The 6,942-nt window shown below is 35.0% G+C and overlaps 1 long non-coding RNA gene across 1 annotated transcript in view; it reads right to left on the bottom strand.

The window, feature by feature from the left end:
• The window catches only part of LOC106881766 (uncharacterized), a 77,928-nt gene extending 72,572 nt beyond the window's left edge, over positions 1 to 5,356 (bottom strand). The window contains exon 1 of the long non-coding RNA XR_001410896.2: positions 4,757 to 5,356. This is a non-coding gene — a long non-coding RNA (uncharacterized LOC106881766). The remainder of the gene's footprint in view (positions 1 to 4,756) is intronic.
• Between the last annotated feature and the right edge of the window lie 1,586 nt (positions 5,357 to 6,942).

The raw sequence follows: 6,942 nt of genomic DNA, 5'->3' as shown, positions 1-6,942 counted from the left end.
GTGGCACATAAAAGACACCATTTTGAGCGTGGCCATTGCCAGTATCGCCTGACTGGCCTTCGTGCAGGTGACACGTAAAAGCACCTACTACACTCTCTGAGTGGTTGGCGTTAGGAAGGGCATCCAGCTGTAGAAACTCTGCCAAATTTAGATTGGAGCCTGGTGTTGCCATCCGGTTTCACCAGTCCTCAGTCAAATCGTCCAACCCATGCTAGCATGGAAAGCGGACGTTAATCGATGATGATGATGATGATGATGATATATATATATATATATATATAGTTCTCACCATAGGATATTGTAATAGTTATATATAGCTGTTAATAATCGTAGGATATTGTTATAATTATTAATGGCTATTCATAAGATATCATGATAGCTGCCAATAGTCTTATGTAGGATATTGAAGTTGTTATTAATGATTAAAAATTATAGTAATTACTTATGACCATCCATAGAATACTATAGTAGTTATCAAAAATCACCTATGGAATATCATATAATCATCATTATCATTTACGTCTGTCTTTCCATATTGGCAGGGATTGGACAGATCATCATGATCCAAATCAGTTCTTCCTAGGACTTGCTACTTTCCTAGATGGGATCACAACTTGCTCATACGTTCCATTTCAGCATGGTTCTAACCCTTTCTATCACCCATTTTTGGAATTTATTGAGTAGAGTTTATCATAACATCAGCACTTGAGAAGTTGTCCTCTCAGAAGTCATCCTAGAGAAGAAAGGGTTACTTAATTGTTTCTTTTCTATGCTTTCTCTGTTCATGTGCCAACCACTTATCAGAGTTTACAGGGTGTATTTTTTGTGACACTAGCATTAAGAGGCCATTGTTATCTTGTTCAAAGCAATATTGCTGAATAGAAGAATGAGTGATGAAAAGGAGGTGAGAGGATAATAGAAGTGAGAGAGTAAGAGGGATGATTGAGTGCGATGGGAGTAAGAGGGAGATTGACAGAAGAGAGGGAGTAATGGAAAAGAAAGTGATAGACTGCTACATACTGGTTGTTCGCAGGGAGACTGAATAGAAGACAATATGAGTAGTATGACAGGAGAAAAGAAGGAGATAAAAGGGAGACAAGGTGATGGTAGATTGAATAATAGGAGAGAAAGAGAAAGGAAGAGTAAGAGATGTCAACAATAACTGAAAGGGAAAAGGCTAATGGATGTGTATGAGTATGACAGAGAGGGAGAGAGAGAAAATGATGAGTGGTAATAAGATTGAGTGGTGGTAAGATAGAGAAAGAGAGACAAGAGTAATGAATAGTAATAAAAGCAGGTGGTAGTGAGAAAGATAGAAAGATGGATGTCAGTAATGAGTGATAGGGGGTGGTAATGGAAGAGAGAGAGGGGGAGGAAAAGAGAGTAAATGTGTGAGAGAGAAATAGATGGTTAGTAATAAATAGTGATAGTAGGAGGTAATTGATTATGGACAAATTCAGTGCCACCCCTTGCTTTTATAACCAGTAGAGTGATGGGAGGGAGAAACGTGATATAATAATAGTAGTAGTAATAGTAAAGGTACAATGATAGAAAAGAGAGGATGAGTGATGAGTGACAAATAAAACGAGAGGAAGGGAGGTAGATGGAAACTTATAGAAACATAATATGAACATATTTGCTAATGATCATCCATAGAATATTGTAGTAATTGCCAATGGCCATCCATTTCATGCTGTACTAACTGTTAATGTCGATGATGATGATGATGTTGATAATGATGATGATGATGATGATGGTGATGATGATGATGCTGATGATGATGATGATAATGGTGATGATTATGATTTAACGTCTGTTTTCCATGCTGGAATGGGTTGGACAGTTTGACATAGCTCCCATGGCTGGACCCATGCCAAGTTGATACTGGAGTTTGGTGTTGTCCCACAGCTCACTGGATCTTGTGAAATCATCCAACCCATGCCAACATGGAAAATGGATATGATATCATAGTAATTATTACTGATTGATCATAGAATATCTTAATGTAATGCTAAATGATAGTGGTAGATATTGTACCTATAGGATATCAAAGCTGTATTGAACTCGAGACTAACACTCCCTCTGAAGGAAAACCTCCTCTTCTCACCCCACCTTCTCTGAGTAATTCCCTTCCCCTAGCATGAAGCTGACCCCACCTCCTACCCCAGGGCTTGCAGTCCTGTGAGTTACATGGCAACTTCAGTAGTACAGGTGGCAGAAAAGAAAGCACTCAGTACACTTTGTAAAGTGGTTGGCATTAGGAAGGGCATCCAGCTAAAGAAACCATGCCAAAGTAGACAGTGGAACGCAATGCAGTCCTTGGATACATCAGATCCTGTCACACTGTTCAACCCATGCCAGCAGAGAACATGGTCGTTAAAAGATGATGATGATGATGATGTGTGTGTGTGTGTGTGTTTGTGTGTATGTGTGTGTGTATTTTTACACAAGACAAAATTATGACTATACTGTATCAGACCACAACAGACATAAAAGTATATAAGCAGTAACAGATAACAAAATTAATAGCAATTAAAAGTGTTTTGGCCATTGACTTGTTTAGATGTGATTTTTGGACAATAAAATCTGAAATCAGACACAAAATAGATGATTTTGAAATAAAATGTTATATCACACAAAAATCTACTTAATAAATGAGAACATAAGTAAGAGACAAAAATGATTTCAAATTTTGCATTGGAGTATAATCAATTCAATTGATCCTTAATAACTGACTAGCATGCATGTATCTGTGTGTGAGTGGGTGTTTTATTAATCCTAGAAGTATGGAAAGCAAACTGGATCATGATGAATTTTCATCTCTGAATAAGAGAATAAGGGTATGGAAGGTGGACATTAAACAATGATAATACATATATAAAATATATTTATTTAATATCATCTGGGTAATAACCTCGTAATGTGCATTTCAAATCTCCTAGACAGTTATTGACTACTGTTTGCCATCATACAGCAGGATTACTCCTTTTACTAGATATACATGTGGAATTCTGTTAGTGTATGCAGGATTTATATAAAGATTTATAAAACATGTAAATGGAATGAACACACTTTAATTTTTATACAATATATATATATAAATGTAAGATCCAAGGATCGAGGTGTAAGAAGGTGTAGAAGATTAGAATCAAGATACCCTTGGCCTGAAGAGTAACCTGTGGTATACACCTTATTTGGATATTTACCACTTACGAGGTTCCACTTGCTATGAAACATGTAGCCTGGATATTATCTACTCTATCCCTTAACTCTTATGCAATGCATGCATACATGCATGGATACATACATACATAGTGATCATCAGTACCTGATTATTGGTCATGAAATATGAAAATTAAAGTTTAACTCTATGGGAATTCAACTCAGAATGTAAAGAGATATCACTGTGAACCACACAGCATTTCACTAAGTACTCTACTGATTCTAGCATCACTGCTTTTAAGCAAGAGACAAAAATGAAATTATGAAATAAAATGAAAGATGCAATGGTTCAATTAAGTCCCATTGTCGCTTTTATTCTTGAGCTCTAAGATTTACAAGACCAGTTACCTGGTTTCTATGGCATGTAACTAACCAAGAACACAACATTACCTCTGAACAGGATACAATACCATTATAGCATTCAAGGAGAGCAATTTTTAAGGGGAGGAAACAAGCTGATTACATTGACTTCAGTACTTGATTGGTACTTTATTTTATTAGCTGTAAAGAAATGAAATGCAAAGTTGATCTCAGCAGGATTTCAACTCAGAATGTAAAGAGCCAGAAGTAGTATCACTAAGCATTTTGTCTAACATGCTAACAAGTCAGCCAGCTTGCTGCCTTCATTTAGTCACTTTGTAGAACAATAATTTCCTTTTGGCATATTGGGAAGTCTTTCTTGGAATAAAGGTCAGCAGTTAATAGAGAAGATTAGAATTGATTGAAGCTACACCATGGAGAAACAGAGAAGAAATAATTCTCAATTAGTTTTCTTTAAGAATACCAAAATTCAGTATCAATATTTGATAATAATGGCTTCAAATTTTGGCTCAAGTTTGGAGAAAGGGGTTAAGTCATTTACATTGATACCAATGCTCAACTGGTACCTATTTTATTGACTCTGAAAGGATGAGAAAGCAAAGTTGACCTTGGTGGAGTATGAACACAAAATGTAATGACAGATGAAATGCTGCTAAACCTTTTGTCCACCATGCTAAAGATTCTGTTAGTGCACCACCTTTAATGACTTCATAATATTAAAAACAAGCAGAAGATGGTGAACTGGCAGAATTGTTAGCATGCTGGGTGAAATGCTTAGCAACATTTCATCTGTATTCATGTTCTGAGTTCAAATTTTGCCAAGGTTGACTTTGCCTTTCATCTTTTCAGGGTTGATAAAATAAGTACCAGTTGAATACTGGGGTTGATGCAATTGATTTACCCTCTTCCCCGAAACTGCTGGCCTTATGCCAAAATTTGAAATCAATATTAAAAACAAAGAGGTAATATATTGATAAGATATATAAGAAGACAAAATATATAAGAAGATAATGATATCTTCCTCTATCACTAAAAGAAAATGAATCTGAAGAAGAGATCTTCCTTTTGCTCTGAGTCAAGTGATTTGAAGATTTTTATGACATCATTGAATCATGGTCATGTGATTTTCACATGTGACTTTCACATGTGACTATAGATTTACATATTCTCATTTAATCTAACGTGAATTAAACAAACAAAAACTAATTCTTACCTTCTTGAATTTTTTTTTCATCAGAATTCTTTTTGTACTTGTCTTCTCAGCAAATGTCTTTTAAAATCTTTGACAAAGTATGTATCATGTTATGGTTTGTTCATGTACACCAAAACTGATGCATGTTAAATAACCTAAAGTACATTACTAACCAAACTAGTGCAAGAATTGTGGATTAATGACACTTTCAGTGAATAGATGGTTACATATGATATATATTCCTTTTCTTTGGGGTATACAGAAACACATAATACACCACCATGAAAACACTAAGGAAAGCCATTAAGCCCAAGTAGAAGGCCACCTCAATTATTTTTCTCTTGGTTGTTGGTGAGATATAGTAGTACTTCTTCTCAGCTAGTTTATTTTTCATTTTGTTTATGTCCATGGTTGTTAGACAAGCCAGTAAATACGAGATACTAGTGTGCAATAGATGTCAGAGAGAGAGAGAGAGAGAGAGGGGGGAGTGTAGAGAGAGAAGGGAGAGACACAGAAAGAAAGAAAGAAAGAAAGAGAGAGAGAGAGAGAGAGTGAGGGGATAAGAGACTTATAAATGACAACAAAGGAGATAAAGTAAAGGTTGGCAAAAAGAGATTATCGTTAACTCAACTGACAGAGCTGAATTCTCAGTGAATAAAACTATTTTTTCTGCACAACCACTAGAATTTATTTAAGCCCAATCAATGCATAATTTGTACAGTGAATAGTTTTTGTCAAATTTGATGGCGTTTTGTCTAAATCACCTTTTAAGCTGGCTTTTTACACTGAGTAAAGTCAAAAGGACATTTCAAATAAAATATTTTTCAAATGTATATAAAATGTATGAATTTGCTTTGCATCTTATAGAAACTGTGACTGTATTATGAAACTATCATAAATATGCAGAAAATATTTTATAAACGCCAGATTACTGCTACAATGGATGTGTATAACACTTTAGCCATAAAAACCTTGATTAAAACTGATCTGGATTAGTTTTGCATGAAATAATTCGTTCGTTGGTAGCCAGCACATTAAAGAGAATAGCATGCATTTGTCCTGAAGGCATTGAAAGAAAAGACAATGAATCAGCTTAACCCTTTAGCATTTAAACTGACCATATCTGACACAAAACATCTGACCAAGTTTACATATAAACTAACTAGATCCAGCCTTTCACACCTGTCTTACAATGACATTCTAAAAATAAACAATCCCATCACTGGAATGTTGAAGTTACATGGTTAATGCCTGATTAATTCAAAACAATGTGAATGAATAGGGATATCATTTGACAGAGTAATCTGAATATTAATGGGTTGGAGCACTCAATTATCTGAAATATGCAAACAATTATGTATTATATTTCTTATTAATGTATTTTAAAATGCTTGTGATAATTGATCTTATTTGGATGATTAAAAAAGTGGTAATTTACAAAGGAATTAGGGAACATCATCATCATTTAACATCCATGTTGTCACAAGCTGGACCTCTGAGTATAGACATTCTAGTTTGTTGTCATCTGTTAAAGAAATGCTTACTGGATGATAAGAAAGAAAAATTGTATAGATTTTTCTTATATCAGAGTCTTTCAGCAAAAGGCATTCTGTGTTGTTTGACTTTTAAAAAAATTAACATAAAACGAAAGTGTGGGAAGGAGTGAAAGAAAGAGAGAGAGAGAAAGAAAGAAAGTGAAAGACAGTGAGTGAGAGTGATATCAAAGTAAAAAAATGTATTTAAAATATTTATTAGCTACAAGATTCCTTAACCCTTGAGCATTTAAACTGGCCATACAAGGTGATATCAAAAGGTTTCTGGACTATGTTTGATAAAAAAAATAACTTATTTACCTAAATTTTAACATCATCTCCTTCAAAATAGTCACCTTGCACAGCAATACACTAGTCTCAACATTGCTGCCAGTTTTGGAATATGGCCTGGATGTTTTCTGTGAGTTGAGGAACTTTTGCAATTCACCCTGAATCTTGACAACAATGTTAAAACAGTGACCTTTGAACTGCATTTTCATCTTGGGGAAGAGATGGAAGTCCACAGGTGCTAAATCTGGCAAATAGGGCAGGTGCAAAAGTGATACCATGTTGATTTTGGTGAGAAACTCATGAGTGAGGAGAGCTCAGTGAAGGTCAAGCAGAACCATCTTCGGAGATGGTAAGAGGTAACAATTCTGAGTAAAATGACATTTC

This window comes from Octopus bimaculoides, chromosome 11 (genome assembly GCF_001194135.2).
Source record: "Octopus bimaculoides isolate UCB-OBI-ISO-001 chromosome 11, ASM119413v2, whole genome shotgun sequence".
In the NCBI taxonomy this organism is placed as follows: Eukaryota; Metazoa; Mollusca; class Cephalopoda; order Octopoda; family Octopodidae; genus Octopus; species Octopus bimaculoides.
This window is presented reverse-complemented; position numbering and strand designations above follow the sequence as displayed.